General features: G+C 36.6%; 1 long non-coding RNA gene across 1 annotated transcript; it reads right to left on the minus strand.

Annotated features, from left to right (window-relative positions):
* Positions 1-1,839: 1,839 nt before the first annotated feature.
* Positions 1,840-12,772, minus strand: LOC129627356 (uncharacterized). The gene is made up of 5 exons (XR_008702577.1): positions 12,630-12,772; positions 12,128-12,204; positions 3,766-3,821; positions 2,627-2,868; positions 1,840-1,860 (listed from the first exon to the last, which is right to left on the minus strand). It is a non-coding gene; the product is annotated as an uncharacterized LOC129627356 (long non-coding RNA).
* Between the last annotated feature and the right edge of the window lie 4,724 nt (positions 12,773-17,496).

The following is a 17,496-nucleotide window of genomic DNA, read 5'->3' on the forward strand; positions in this document are numbered from 1 at the left end:
TGCTGGAGAGGATGTGGAGAAAAAGGAACCCTCTTACACTGTTTGTGGGAATGCAAACTAGTACAGCCACTATGGAGAACTGTGTGGAGATTCCTTTAAAAACTGGAAATAGAACTCCCATATGACCCAGCAATCCCACTACTGGGCATACACACCGAGGAAACCAGAATTGAAAGAGACACGTGTACCCCAATGTTCATCGCAGCACAGTTTAATAATAGCCAGGACATGGAAGCAACCTAGATATCCATCAGCAGATGAATGGATAAGAAAGCTGTGGTATATATACACAATGGAATATTACTCAGCCATTAGAAAGAATACATTTGAATCAGTTCTAATGAGGTGGATGAAACTGGAACCTATTATACAGAGTGAAGTAAGCCAGAAAAAAAAAAATACAGTATATTAACACGTGTTTATGGAATTTAGAAAGATGGTAATGATAACCCTGTATGCAAGACAGCAAAAGAGACACAGATGTATAGAACAGTCTTCTGGACTCTGTGGGAGAAGATGAGGGTGGGAAGATCTGAGAGAATAGCATTGAAACATCTATACTATCATATATGAAAGAGATCACCAGGCCAGGTTCGATGCATGAGACAGGGTACTCGGGGCTGGTGCACTGGGATGACCCAGAGGGATGGGATAGGGAGGGAGGTGGGAGGGAGGTTCAGGATGGGGACAAATGTACAACCATGGCTGAATCATGTCAATGTATGGCAAAAACCACTACAATATTGTAAAGTAATTAGCCTCCAACTAAAATAAATAAATTTAAAAAATTGTCTGCATATCCCTGACTAGCTGAGCATCAAAGATAAGAAAGATTAGATGAAGCTGGAAAGACAAGCAATAGAAGCATCTTCATTTTCCTATCTGTGTTATTCCTGAGGCTGAGTCCTCATTTTCCACTTTGAAGGGTTAATCTCTGCCGCCCAGAATACTACATTTTGATTACTTGATGCAAATATGATTCAGCCTAGTTTAAAATATCCTACAATTAGTAAATGATCCTAGAATCATAATGTCTTACAACAACACATATTTATTTTTCCTTTGTGCTGCATACTGACTACATGCTACCTGCAGTCTGGCTGCCCATGTTTTCATTCTAGGTCCTCTGTTGATGGAGCAGTGTCTATTTTTAAACAGGATAGTGCTTTTATGGTGGCAGAAGGAAGGGAAAGCTTGGTAGCACTCCATGATGGAAGTTGAGGTACATGTTTAGAAGTGGTGTGTTCCACTTGTACTCCAACTTCTAGAGGGAATTTATGATCCGCCTTCCACTAGAGAAAGTGACAACTAATTTGAAGAACAATGCATTCTTCCGCAAATTATTCTCATGTATTCATTTTCATTCTTTCTGTATGTGAAACACCCTCACTCCCTTCCCAAAAGAGATAATTTAAAAGTTATCCATCATAGCACCAGGTTTAAAGTTCCAAGTCTCATGATCATCTCTATGTTGGTTCTGGACGTGGAATCTTCTGATCTAGAGATTTCTGAACTGAAACAACAACACTATAAACACTCAATTTACAGTGTTGGAAGGGGAAAAGATAACTGCAATACATGTTCATATTAATAAAGGGAAGAAAGAGCAATGCCTTGAAGTCAGCTGTTTGTTACGCATCTATGGAGGTTCGACTGTGGACCATCTCCATTTGTTTTCACTCTGGGACTCAGGGAGATGGATTAATCTCTATCTAGGCCATTGTAGAAAGGCATGGCAATCCATTCCAGTGTTCTTGCCTGGAGAATCCCAAGGACAGAGAAGCCTGACGGGCTACAGTCCAAAGGGTCGCACAGAGTTGGATGCAACCGAAGTGACTCAGCACAGATCATTGTAGAGCTCTGAGAAGAAAGGGTTAAAGGGCAAACTGGAATCTCAGTGCCTCTCAGAGTTCTTCTAGGAACATACTCATAACCACCACTCATGTTTTATTGCCCCAGGAAAGTCACTGAGACAAAACTCACTTAGAGCTTAGGAAGAGGTAGAACATATTTTGAAAAATAATACAGTCTGCCACATTAAATTAGCCTAAGGCTAATGCAATATCATGTAAGGAGCATTGTGTATATTAAATACATAAACTGAGAAAACAGTGAAAATATCTATCATTTCTCAATATATGATATAAAGTCACTTCCCTTAGGTGGGGAAAACACATATATGCATATATCTGTGTATGTATCAAATTTTCTCTAGTATATTCTTCATGAATTTCCTGGCCTTTTTGTTATGTATGATGATGACAAGAATAATATCTTTGCCCCAAATGATGGGCATGACTTATAATTGATCTATATTATCTAATCAAAAAATCAGTTTAATGAAGTCCAGCTTTATCTCTCATTTCCTGCCTTCTTTTACTGAGTGATTTGTGTACATAATACATAAAAAAATGGACAAGAATACAACACTACTTGCAAAAATGAGTTATTATTGTTTTAACAAACCCAAGTTATTTTCTTTAAATCCTGATATCACTGCTGATGTTGGTGATCATGACAAGTACAAGTCTATGTACAAATGGCAGTTTTAAGGGAATTTTTTTGAAATTGAAAAATTTGTATGTGGTTATGGGCCTCCCTGGTGGCTCAACAGTAAAAAACCCACCTGCCAATTCAGGAGACATGAGTTCAATCCCTGGGTTAGGAAGATCCCCTGGAGAAGGAAGTGGCAACCGACTCCAGTACTGCTGCCTGGGAAATCCCATGGACAGAGGAGCCTGGCAGGCTACAGTCCACGGGGTCACAGAGTCAGACATGACTTAGTCACTAAACAGCAACATATGAAGTTACAGAGAACTGCTGAGTTTTTCTAACCGAGCTTTTCTGTCACACTATTCAGCAAAGCATCTGAAAAGCAATATGAGAACAATTGTTGTTTACCGAGTATCCAAGAGTTCAGACATGATAACACGTTACTATACTCACCAGTAACTGAAATGGCAAGAATCACTTTATGCTGTTTATTTGTAGTTTCACCTTTGGTCTCTTAAAGTATCTACTCAAAATGAAACTAACATATTTGACTTTAACATACAATATATTTCAAATATATAAGCCAGTTTGGGTAACAAAAGTTCTTAGAGTGCAAGTGAATTTATAAAATATATTTTGCATAGTTCCTGCAAATGCTGGATAGACCTGGACTTGACACTAGTTTTACATTTCAAGTAGAGTGTTACGATAACTGAAAGCATAGCAGTAGTCAATATTAGCTAAAAACCTTTGTTTGACAAGGGTAACATATTTTGAGAGGCATCTAATTTATCTTAACCATATTAGCTATCATTTGCCTTGACAGAGAGTTTCTATTTTGGACAAAAATGAAGTATTAAAAATCATTTTAAAAAGAGTGAAAAACAGAGACATACTCTAAGACTTAGAGAACAAACTTGTAGTTACCATGTTAGAATGAGAGATGGGATTGACATGTACACACCCCTGTATTTGAAATAGATGACCTACAGGGCCCACTGCATAGCACAGAGAGCTCTGCTCAATGTTCTATAATAGATATAATGGGAAAATAATTTGGAAAATAATAGATGCAAGTATACATATAACTGAAATCACTTTCTAACACTTGAAATGAACACAGCACTCTTAATCAGCTATACTCCAATATAAGTAAAAGAAAAAAACAAATAAAAAACACAGATAATGAAACTAGGGAGATTGTAGTAGATTCATGTTATATATCATGGAAAATTGTTGAATTATTGAATCTTATGCCACAGAGGAAAGTACCTTTTTTTTTGTCCATTATCATCACTTCCTGATTGCATTTATTAGGATTGTTTCCTCTGCAAGTAAAAAAGAGTTTAAAAATAATAAACAAGAAGCAAATTAATTTATCATTCTTTATGAATAAATTGGCCCTATTTATCAGTTCTGTTCAGTCGCTCAGTTGTGTCCAACTCTTTGCGACCCCATGGACTGCAGCATGCCAGGCTTCCTTGTCCACCACCAACTCTATTTATAATAGTCACATAAAGAATACAGCAGGAAAAAATTAGTGGAATCCTCACTTGTTGAAATCACACATGGAACTTTGCACTAAAATCAAATACTTTCAAAAATATTAAATTAATTCAAAATTATCTTGCTTCCTGAACACAAAGCCATTTATTTAGAAATCAACAATAAATGAACTACAAGAAAATTTTATATGCTTAGAACTAACAAAAATGAGCACTTCTATATAATTAATCGTATCCAACTCTGTGCGACCCCATAGACAGTAGCCCACCGGGCTCCCCCGTCCCTGGGATTCTCCAGGCAAGAACACTGGAGTGGGTTGCCATTTCCTTCTCCAAATTAAAAATATAGCTGATATTAAAATCATTGCAGATGGTTACTGCAGGCATGAAATTAAAAAAAATGCTGCTCCCTGGAAGAAAAGCTATGACAAACCTAGACACAATATTAAAAAGCAGAGACATCACTTTGCCAACAAAGGTCCATATAATCAAAGCTATGGTTTAGTCAAAGCTAAACCAAAAAATTGGTTCTTTGAAACAACTAGTAAAAGACGTGCCAGTAATTCAAATTAATCAAGAAAAATAATAAGGAATATAATAAAGATACAAAAAAATGTATAAGGCATAATAAGGGAGATAACTATACAACTAAGTGTGTATATATACATATATATGTATATATACAGGAATGTAAATAATTTGGGGCTTCCCTGGTGACTCAAAGAAAGTCTTGAGAAATCTGTATGCAGGTCAGGAAGCAACAGAGGACTGGACATGGAACAACAGACTGGTTCCAAATTGGGAAAGGAGTACGTCAAGCCTGTATATTGTCACCCTGCTTACTTAACTTATATGCAGAGTGCATCATGAGAAACGCTGGACTGGATGAAGCAAAAGCTGGAATCAAGATTGCTGGGAGAAATATCAATAACCTCAGATATGCAGATGACACCACTCTTATGGCAGAAAGTGAAGAACTAAAAAGCCTCTTGATGAAAGTGAAAGAGGAGAGTGAAAAAGTTGGCTTAAAGCTCAACATTCAGAAAACGAAGATCATGTCATCTGGTCCCATCACTTCATGGGAAAATAAATGGGGAAACAGTGGAAACAATGGCAGACTTTATTTTTGGGGGCTCCAAAATCTCTGCAGATGGTGACTGCAGCCATGAAATAAAAATGCTTACTCCTTGCAAGGAAAAGTTATGACCAACCTAGATAGCATATTGAAAAGCAGAAACATTACTTTGCCAACAAAGGTCCATCTAGTCAAGACTATGGTTTTTTCTAGTAGTCATGTATGGATGTGAAGTTGGACTGCAAAGAAAGCTGAGAGCCAAAGAATTGATGCTTTTGAACTGTGGTGTTGGAGAAGACACTTGAGAGTCCCTTGGACTGCAAGGAGATCCAACCAGTCCATCCTAAAGTAAATCAGTCCTGAATATTCATTGGAAGGACTGATGCTGAAGCTGAAACTCCAATACTTTGGCCACCTGATGCAAAGAACTGACTCATTTGAAAAGACCCTGATGCTGGGAAAGATTGAAGGCAGGAGGAGAAGGGGATGGCAGAGGATGAGATGTTTGGATAGCATCACTAACTCAATGGACATAACTTTGAGTAAACTCCAGGAGTTGGTGATGGACAGGGAAGCCTGGCGTGCTGCGCTCCATGGGGTTGCAAAGAGTAGGACACAGCTGAGCAACTGAATTGAACTGAATTGAACTGGTGACTCAGATGGTAAAGAATCTAACTACTGTGCAGGAGATCTGGGTTTGATCCCTGGGTTGGGAAGATCCCCTTGAGAAGAGAATGGCTAACCACTCCAGTATTATGACACTAAACTTGAAATTTTAGATGTCATGAATATCTCCCTAGAAAAAGTAAATTTTGAAAGCCATCTCAAGAAGAAATAGAAATTTTGAAGTTACTCAGCAGTAATTCCCTGCCAGTCCAGCAGTTATGTCTCTGTGCCTTTACTGTAGGGAGTCTGGGTTCCATCTTTGGTCAGGAAGAAGGATCTTGCATGCCACCCAGAGGAACTAACTTTGGATAGCTTTGGATAACTAACTTTGGATAGTTTGGATAACAAACTCATGTCCATTGAGTCAGTGATGCCATCCAACCATCTCACCCTCTGTCTTCCCCTTCTCCTCCTGCCTTCAATCTTTCCCAGCATCATATATATATATATGCACATATGTGAAATAGTATCTCCTCTCACAGTTTCTAGAAGATTAAGTTAATAAAAATGAATGCCTTTATAATAGTTCTTTGCATGTGTTGTGTTCTCCATAAATACTAATCTTTAACGTTGCAATTAAACTTGAACTACTAGAATTATTAAAGTAAAAAACTAAAAGGAAAAAATATGACTATAAGTTCTATAATTATCATATTCCTCACACTCTAAGATAACAAAAAATGTAATCTTCTCAGTTTAATAATAGTTCTGTTTTTTAAAACCATAATCCCACTATATATAATAAATATAAGATTCACCTACATTTTGAAAATGTGAAAAAATGTATCTTAGAATCTGAACAATATGGTATTTGATACTAGTCTGAAAATTTAGCAAGTTGTATGTGAAACTGGATTGTGAGAAAATAAGTATTTGTAATTATTATTTCAAATTGTATCATTTTATACCTATATAACAGAAGAAGACTAAAGAAAAGATGAAAATATATATTTTTAAAAGTATAACCATTTAAAATAATTAACTATTTGCAACTGATAAAACAATACTTAAATTACATGCATCTATATATGTATGTATGTTTGTGCCTTGCCATGATTGTATAATGATATGTATTGTCTGATATATATGCATTAGTTATCCGTACTATACTTATGCATTCATGAAAAATTAGGTTTGATCCTATTGTTGTTCAGTTGCTCAGTCGTGTCCAACTCTTTGTGACCCCATGGACTGCAGCACACCAGGCCTCCCTGTCCATCACCAACTCCCGGAGCTTGCTCAAACTCATGTCCATTGAGTCGGTGATGCCATCCAACCATCTCATCCTCTGTCCTCCCCTTCTCCTCTTGCCTTCAATCTTTCCCAGCATCAGGGTCTTTTGGAATGAGTCAGTTCTTCGCATCAGGTGGCCAAAATAATGCAGCTTCAGCTTCAGCAGCAGCAGTTCTAATGCATATTTATGGTTGAGTTCCCTTAGGATTAACAGGTTTGGTCTCCTTACAGTCCAAGGGACGCTCAAGAGTCCTCTCCAGCATCACAGTTTGAAAGCATCAATTCTTCAGTGCTCAGCCTTTTTTTAATTGTCTGGTTCTCACATCTGTACTTGGCTACTAGAAAAATCATATCTTTGACTATATGTATGTGTGTAGGCAAAATAATGTCTCTGCTTTTTAGTATGCTGTCTAGGCTTGTCATTGCTTTTCTTCCAAGGAGCAAATGTCTTTTAATTTCATGGCTGCAGTCACCATCTGCAGTGATTTTGGCGCCCAAGAAAACGGAGTCTGACACTATTTCCTTTGTTTCCCCATCTATTTGCCATGAAGTGATGGGACCAGATGCTATGATCTTAGTTTTCTGAATGTTGAGTTTTAAGTCAGCTTTTGATCCTATTTAACTCATCAAAATCACAACTCTTTAATCTGTAAAACTTAAATAATTTAAAAAAATTTTTAAATTGTAGGATAATTGCTTTACAGAATTTTGTGGTTTTCTGTCATACATCAAAAAATTATATTTTTTGTCTTTATGTATTTGATATTGTCTTCCTTTTAAGAGCAATGCTGCTGCTGCTGCTAAGTCGCTTCAGTCGTGTCCAACTCTGTGCGACCCCATTGATGGCAGCCCACCAGACTCCCCCGTCCCTGGGATTCTCCAGGCAAGAACACTGGAGTGGGTTGCCATTTCCTTCTCCAGTGCATGAAAGTGAAAAGTGAAAGTGAAGTTGCTCAGTCATGTCCGACTCTGTGCGACCCCACGGACTGCAGCCTACCAGGCTTCTCCATCCATGGGATTCTCCAGGCAAGAACACTGGAGTGGGTTGCCATTTCCTTCTCCAATGCATGAAAGTGGAAAGTTAAAGTGAAGTCACTTAGTCGTGTCTGACTCTTAGGGGCCCCATGGACTGCAGCCTACCAGGCTCCTCCATCCATGGGATTTTCCAGGCAACAGTACTGGATTGGGGTGCCATTGCCTTCTCCCATAAAGAAATGTACCAGAATATTAATAAAATTTGACTTATTACCAACATACTATGTTTCATAATTAAAATATATCTTGATGATGAAATAAAACATTTGTAATTTAAGATTGTTATGACTAATAAACAATTGTATGGAATGACTGGAAAAATTGCCAAATTTTTAGAAAATGCTTCTGAGTTGTAATTATGGCTCTTTGCCCAATTCTTAGTCTTGCAACTAATATTTTTAGATTTAGGGTTTGATTTTTTTTTTTTAATCTGGTTCAGTAGTTACTGAAAATTGATGAAAAGTAAAAAAATATGTCAGAATACCAAAAATAGGATGTTTCTTACAGATTTAAATAAAATCAAAAGTAGATAAAGATAAATCCCATATTTCTTTTCTGAAGTTACACCATGCCGTGCAAGCATAGCAAGAATAGGGTGGGATGATTTAGTTAAAATAATAATTCCAAGAAAATATAGGATTTTAAAGAATATCATCAAATAGATGATCTAGGATTTTTCCAATAATCAATAATTTTCATATATAAGATTAATATTAATTTTATGGTCTTTTAATTTGACACAACTTTGGGCATAGATTCTATAGAATTCACATTTCTTTTTGACAGTAAGAGCAGTGTGAATAAAATGCATTAACATTTTAACAGCTGTGATGAGAGAAATCTGATAAATTTGTACTATTTGGTGAATGATTAGGAAGAAAATGAAAATCTATAAATGTGTAAATATTTAGTATGTAGTTATAGATAAGAATATAAGTATGATAGCTGTATTATACAATTATTTTTAAAAAATCCCTTAACATATTTATATAGTGTAAAATATTTTGAAAATATTTTCTAGTGGATTATTTTCTCCCCAAATATTTTAGTGTTTTGGCATTTTGGGGAAATGTGATAGATGGGAAGTAATTGCTAAATTATACTAAGTAAATGGTTTAATGTGGTTGATGACATAATCAGAGGGAAAAAAGATATTGTAGGATTCAGAAGAATTAAAATTTATTTGCCTTTACCCTATCAAGCTATCAACGGTATTCTTCACAGAGCTAGAACAAATAATTTCACAATTTGTATGCAAATACAAAAAACCTCGAATAGCCAAAGCTCTCTTGAGAAAGAAGAATGGAACTGGAGGAATCAACCTGCCTGACTTCAGGCTCTACTACAAAGCCACAGTCATCAAGACAGTATGGTACTGGCACAAAGACAGAAATATAGATCAATGGAACAAAATAGAAAGCCCAGAGAAAAATCCACGCACATATGGACACCTTATCTTTGACAAAGGAGACAAGAATATACAATGGATTAAAGACAATCTCTTTAACAAGTGGTGCTGGGAAAACTGGTCAACCACTTGTAAAAGAATGAAACTAGAGCACTTTCTAACACCATACACAAAAATAAACTCAAAATGGATTAAAGATCTAAATGTAAGACTAGGAACTATAAAACTCCTAGAGGATGGGGAACACATGTATACCTGTGGCAGATTCATTTTGATATATGGCAAAACCAATACAATATTGTAAAGTTAAATAAAATAAAATTATTTGCCTTTACTCTCACTCAGGCACCCCACTCCAGTACTCTTGCCTGGAGAATCCCAGGGACGGGGGAGCCTGGTGGGCTGCCGTCTATGGGGTCGCACAGAGTCGGACACGACTGAAGCGACTTAGCGGCGGCAGCAGCAGCAGCAGCAGCAGCGTTCTCACTCACTGTTTATTCATTCCTCCTTTGAGTAAACATTTGTATGTCAGTATCACAGCTCTTTGAGTTTCATCCCTTCTTTTCCTGCTTATCATAGCAAATTGCTTTATCTATGAGATATTTTTATTTACATTAGGTGTGACTGATTAAAAAAAAATCCCTACATTACAGTGTATCTTTTAATCAAATAACTTAGAGTTGAAAATATAAAGAACAAAAAAAAAATAGAGAACATAAATATTATGAGTATTAAAATATCTATGATCTTAATTTTCAAAGTGGTTTCAATTCCATCTTGACTATTCATAGTGAATTATCACAGGCTAGAATCTTTCAAATTAGTTCTAGTTATTAGAAGTTGTCTTTACTGCTCCATCTGCTGCGTCCATTCCTCAACCAAAAAAAATAAAACCAGAAAAGACAAAAGCGAAGCCTCGTACCTGTGGTTTGGCTCAGTGAATACCAAAGTTTTTGAAGACAAATAATGTTTTAAAATATAAAGGTACATTATATAATTTTAGGTTAAATTGCAGATTCCACACACAATGTATGTATAGCATAATGAACAAATATCAACACGGAATTGTCATTGAATTAATTTATACTTTGATTTAATTTGACATGTTAGGGACCAAGTTTCAACACGTTACCTGGTGATACATTAAGCAGTGTCAACGGGTCTAAATGTAATTTTATGAAATTAGGAAAAGCCTTGACTCCCTATAAGAACCTAAATGTTGGTGCAATTATCCCATTTCAGGTTCAGTGACAAATTAAAGTTGACAAAGTAGAAAGGAAATTAACATACTTTGAAATGGAAACATGTTCAGTCTAATGGATTAATTTCTACATTCACCTGCCATCTTTCTGTTTCAGCAATAACAAGGGAGGAAAACTTAATGAAGTTAGATGAACCTGTAAACTTCAATACAAAGTGACTTCACTGATGTGATTATGGCTTTATCATTCCCTCCATTTACAAAGATATGTACATTTTGGCTGAGGATTCTTTTTGATGAGAATCTCACCTACAATTTAGCTCTTCCTCAATCTGATATTAAAATTGAGACTTAATCCTTTTTCTTCCTGTGGTTTCCAAATGATCACCATGATTCTTAACATAATAGCTTGAGATACTTTAGCACTGTTTTTATTAGCTTATTTTCTGTCTATAAACATTAGCTTAAGTAATGGAAAAACACAGGATATAACTATCTTATAATTCCTCATTGATGTATATTTTAGCTATTTTTCCATTTACTTTATAAATTTGAGTTTTATACTATGCCTGTACTAAGCATAATTATTCCAAGTGTAAAGAGAGACATTTCATTTCTGTTTCCTCTTAATATCTAAGAACCAAGGCTCTAATGAACATGGTGATGGCTAGCTTCAGCCTGTGTCTTCCGGGTACTTTCTTTCTATATTGTCTTCTGAATACAAATGACAGAAAAAAAATTTTTTTTTGGGGGGGGCTTGCTTTTTAGCTTTAAAAAAATTCATTTTTATTTGGAGGATAATTGCTTTGCAATGTTGTATTGATTTCTTCCATACAGCAATGTGAATCGGCCATAAGTATACAGATACCCCTTCCTTCTTGAAACTCCCTCCCACACCACCCATCATGCCACTCATCTAGATGGTCACAGAGCATGAGTTGACCCCTCTGAGTTATGCAGCAACCGACTTCTGCTTTACACGCAATCACGTCTCTGTTTCATGCCCCTCTCAATCTGCCCCACCCTCTCCTTCCCCCGCTGTGTCCACACATCTGTTTTCCATATCTATGTATGTGTTCCTGTCCTGCAAATAGGTTCATCAGTTGAACTGAGGTGAATGAACCCAGAGCTTGTTATACAGACGGCAGTAAGTAAGAAAGAGAAAAACAAATATTGCATATTATCACATATAAATGGAATCTAGAAAAATGGTACTGATAACCAAGGGATCTTAATGGATGAGTAGAATGGCAATATAAAATGGTCCAAATTCTTCAATCAGTACATGGAGCTGAGCTGCCTTTTGTGTGAACAAGTCAGGCTTTATTGTCTTCAAGCTCCTATTGAAGCTCATAAGAATACAGGCACGCCTCAAAGATACTCCAGATTCAGTTCCAGCGCTATAAAGTAAATATTGCAATAAGGTGGGACTCAGGAATCTTTTGCATTATCAGTGCATGTAAAAATTACACTATACAGTTTATACTGTAGTCTAAAACCAAAATGTACACCTTAATTAAAAAAACACTTTATTGATGGTCTTTCCATTCAAGATAGCCGGAGTAGAAGGACGGGTGCTCATCTCCTCCTGTGAGAGCAGCAAAATCACAGCTGACTGTTGAGCAGCCATCAACAGGAGGACGCTGAAAGCTACCAAAGAAGGATACCCCGCATCCAAAGACAAAGAAGAAGCCGCAGCAAGATGGTAGGAGAGGCACAATCATGGCAAAATCAAATCCTGTACCCACTGGGTGGATGACCCACAAAGATGAGACCGATAATACCAAAGAAGTTCTCCCAGTGCTGTGAAGGTTCAGAACCCCACGTCAGACTTCCCAGCCTGGGGATCCCCAGGGAATCTGACCTTGAAACCCAGCAGGATTTGATGACAAGACTTCCACAGGACTAGGGGAAACAGAGACTCCAGGCTTGGAGGGCACAAACAAAACCATGCACACACCAAGATTCAGGGGAAAGGAGCAGGGACCCCACAGGAAATGGAACCAAATCTACCTGCAGGTGTTGGAGGGTCTCCAGTGGAGGCATGGGTCAGCAGGAGCTCACCGCAGGGACGGGGGGACTGGGCAGCATGTCTGGGAAGCTCCCCTTTGGTGTAAACACTCTTGCAGCTTCCCATTAACTTGACCACAGGTCCCTTAGACCTGCAGTCAAAGGCTAAGAATGGATAGGAAGGGTATGCTCCTAGCCCTACCGGGGTAGGAACACAACCCTACCCATCAGTGGATAATTGGATTAAAGGTTTACTGAGCAAGGCCCTGCCCACCACAGCAAGACTCAGCTTTTCCCACGACCAGTCCCTCCCATCAGGAAGCTTACACAAGCCTCTTAGCCTCCTCCATCAGCGGGCAGACAGAGGAAGCAAGAAGAACAGCAGTCCCACAGAGACTAAAACAAAATCAACATTACAGAAAGCTAATCAGCATGCAAAAGCAGAAAGTTACATCCCAGATGAAGGGAAAAGAAAACCCCAGAAAAACAACTAAATAAAATGGAGATAGGCAAACTTCCGGAAAAGGAATTCAGATTAATGATAGTGAATATGATTCAAGATCTAGGAAAAATAATGGAGGCAAAGATTGAAAAGATGCAAGAAATGTTTGCCAGAGACCTACAAGAACTGAAGAACAAACAAACAAGGTGAATGGTACACTAGGAAGAATCCACAGCAGAATAGCTCAGGCAGAAGCAGGGATAAATGACCTGGAGGACAGAATGGTGGAAGTCAGTGCCACAGACAGAATATAGAAAAAGGAATGAAAAGAAGGGAAGACAGCTTGAGAGGCCCCTGGGACAACGTTAAATGCACCAATATTCACATTATAGAGTCCCAGAAAGGGAAGAGAGAGAAAGGACCTGAGAAAATATCCAAAGGGATAATATCTGAAAAATTCCCTAACATGGGAAAGGAAATAGTCAACCAAGTCCAGGAAGCAAAGATAGTTCCAGGCAGGATAAACCCCAGGAGGAACACATCGAGACACATAGTAATCAAATTAACAAAAATTAAAGACAGACATAAAGTATTAAAAGCAGCAAGGGAAAAACAACAAATCACGTAAAAAGGAACTCCCATCATAGCTGATTTCTCAACAGAAACTTTTCAAGACAGAAGGAAATGGCATGACATATTGAAAGTGATGAAGGAGAAGAATCTACAACCAAGAATGGAGCACCCAGCAAGACTCTCCAGATTTGATGGAGGAATCAAATGCTTTACAGACAAGCAAAGGAAGTGAAAGTTGCTCAGTCACGTCCGACTCTTTGTGACCCCATGGACTATACAGTCCATGGAATTCTCCAGGCCAGAATACTGGAGTGGGTAGCCTTTCCCTTCTCCAGAGGATGTTCCCAACCCAGGGATCCAACCCAGGTCTCCTGCATTGCAAGCAGATTCTTTACCAGCTGAGCCACAAGGGAAGCCCAAGAACACTGGAGTGGGTAGCCTATCCCTTCTCCAGTGGATCTTCCTGATCCAGGAATCTAACCAGGGTCTCCTGCATTGCAGGTGGATTCTTTACCAACTGAGCTTATGAGGGAAGCCCTGACAAGCAAAAGTTAAAAGGATTCAGCACCATCAAACCAGCTTTACAACAAATACTAAAGGAAATTATCTAGGCAGAAAACAAACGAAAGGCCCTACCTAAACACACACACACACACACACACACACACAGACAAAACAATTAAGAAAACAGTAATGAGATCATAAATATTGATAATTACCTTAAATGTAAATAGATTTAATGTACCAATCAAAAGACATAGACAGAAAGAGCAGAAGAAAACACTTGCGCTTCACCTCGTCATTCTGTTTGACCCTACAAATTGTATGTAATTTTTTATATTGTTAGGTTAATCACGTTCCCATTATGATTTGCAGTTGTAATTATCTGTTATTTTTGTCTAGTAATTGATTATGAAAACTGATAAACATCTTTCACTATTGTGATTATGTAACTATTACTCACTTAATACAATTGTATCATGATTGTCAACAGAAAAATTATAGAATTCTATGTTACCAACATTACCATTTAATATAAAAAACCTGTAATCACTTTTTAAAATCCAAATGCATATCAGAATTATATTGGAATTTTTGAAAAATATAAATGCCCAGGTATTGCTTTTTTTTTTTGCCAGAGCTCCAGATATGTTTCTAATGAGCAGCCATGTTTAAAAGCAGCTGGACTCTATGAGGATCTTTTATTTTTATCTAGTTTGTTTCGCATTTTCTATTTCATATTCAATGAAATAGAATTTCATTTACTTTATGTTTTCCAATTTCTCTGTCTCTTTTTTCTTGATGTTCTTTCTTAAGCCTATATTAAGTATAGTAGAAAAGTTTTTGTATGCATACATATAAACAACATGTATAATATATATATTATAAAACTTATGAATTTCTACCTTTCTAAAAATTGTATGACATTTTGATATCACATATTTGACATAGTTACATTTCTAATTAAAAAAATAGATGCAACAAGCAACAAAGGTGTACTGTGTAGCACAGGGAACTATAGTCAATATTTTATAATAACATAGAATGGAAAATAATTTCAAAAATAGCATATGTGTATATGTATAACTGAATCACACACATAAAAAAGAATTCTACTTTTTGACATTTAGTAATATTTACCTTTTTGCCAATTTTTCTAAGTGTCCTTTGACATATAATAACAATGTATGAGATACAAAATTTTAAATATATTTGTGTAGGATATGATTAATATAAATTACTTAAACATAAATCTGTTATATTTAAATTATTAATGACATCACTCAAGATGCTGATATTCTTATTTTTTCTGCACTTGATCAAATACTCTCAGAGAAATGTTAATATAGCTCACTACAATTATATATTTTTTCTTTTCCCTTTTATTTCTTCTATTTTTTGCTTTATGTATCTTTGTTTTTAAGGTGTCTAATTGTTTATCATGTCTATTTGCCTTGTGAATTGTATCTTTAATCATAAAAATATTTGTCTTTGTTTCATTTAAATTAAATAAATTTTGAAAATAAAAAAATATTTATTGCTAAAAAATGCTGAACATCATCTTAGTGAGCCATAATCTTTTTGCTGGTAGTGGGTCTTGCCTCAATATTAATGGCTGCTGACTGATCTGATTGATCAAGGTGGTGGATGCTGAAGTTTGGGGTGGGCATGACAATTTCTTAAAATAAGATAGCAATAAGTTTGTTGCATCAACTGACTGTTTCTTTCATGAACAATTTCTCTGTAACATATAATATTATTTGATAGCATTTTACTCACAGTAGAATTTCTTTCAAAATTGGAGTCAATCCTCTTACATTCTGCTTATACAACAATATACATTCTTTGTTGTTATTTCAACAATCTTCAGAGCATCTTCACCAGGAATACTTTCCATCTGAAGAAGCCACTTTCTTTGCTCATCCATAAGAAGCAATTCTTCATCTGTTACTTTTATCATGGATTGCAGTAATTCAGTCACATCTTCAGGTTCTACTTCTAATTCTAGTTCTCTTATTATTTCCACTATGTCAGCAGCTACTTCCTCCACTGAAGTCTTGAAACCCTCAAAGTCATCCACGAGGGTTGGAATCAACTTCTTCCAAACTTCTGATATTTTGCTCTCTTGCCATAAATCAAAGATTTTGTTAATGGCACTTGGTAAGCTCTCTCCAAAAGCTTTTCAGTTTATTCTGCCCAAATGTATCAGAGGAATCACTATCTATGGCAGTTATATTCTTAAAATTTTTATTTCCTAAATAGGAAGACTTAAAAGTTGAAATTACTCTTCTGTCCATAGGTTGCAGGGTGGATGTTGTGTTAGCAAGCATGAAAAAATTATCTCATTGTACATCTCCATCTGAACTATTGGGTGACCAGGTGCATTGCCAATGAGCACTAATGATTTGAAAGGAAATTTTCTTTTTTTAGTAAAAATTAGTTTTCAACAGTGGATTTAAAATATTTGGTAAATCATCTTTTAAACCCATACACTGTTACCCAAACTTTGTTCAATATATAGAACACAGGCACAATGATTTAGCATAATTTTTAAGGATTTTTGAAATGGTAATGAACATTCAGGTATGACCTAAATCAAATTCCTTATGAATATACAGTGGAAGTGAGAAATATATTTAAGGGACTAGATCTGATAGATAAGAGTGCCTGATGAACTATGGACAGAGGTTCGTGACATTGTACAGGAGACAGGGATCAAGACCATCCCCATGGAAAAGAAACACAAAAAAGCAAAATGGCTGTCTGGGGAGGCCTTACAAATAGCTGTGAAAAGAAGAGAAGTGAAAAGCAAAGGAGAAAAGGAAAGATATAAGCATCTGAATGCAGAGTTCCAAAGAATAGCAAGGAGCCTTCCTTGGTGATTAATGCAAAGAAATAGAGGAAAACAACAGAATGGAAAAGACTAGAGCTCTCTTCAAGAAAATTAAAGATACCAAGGGAATATTTCATGCAAATTTGGGCTCAATAAAGGACAGAAATGGCATGGACCTAACAGAAGCAGAAGATATTAAGAAGAGGTGGCAAGAATACATAGAACTGTAGAAAAAAGATCTTCATGACCCAGATAATCATGATGGTGTGATCACTCACCTAGAGCCAGACATCCTGGAATGTGAAGTCAAGTGGGCCTTAGAAAGCATCACTATGAACAAAGCTAGTGGGGGTGATGGAATTCCAGTTGAGTTATTTCAAATCCTGAAAGATGATGTTGTGAAAGTGCTGCACTCAATATGCCAGCAAATTTGGAAACCTCAGCAGTGGCCACAAGACTGGAAAAGGTCAGTTTTCATTCCAATCCCAAAGAAAGAATGCCAAAGAATGCTCAAACTACCG

The sequence above is a fragment of the Bubalus kerabau genome, chromosome 14 (genome assembly GCF_029407905.1).
Source record: "Bubalus kerabau isolate K-KA32 ecotype Philippines breed swamp buffalo chromosome 14, PCC_UOA_SB_1v2, whole genome shotgun sequence".
In the NCBI taxonomy this organism is placed as follows: Eukaryota; Metazoa; Chordata; class Mammalia; order Artiodactyla; family Bovidae; genus Bubalus; species Bubalus kerabau.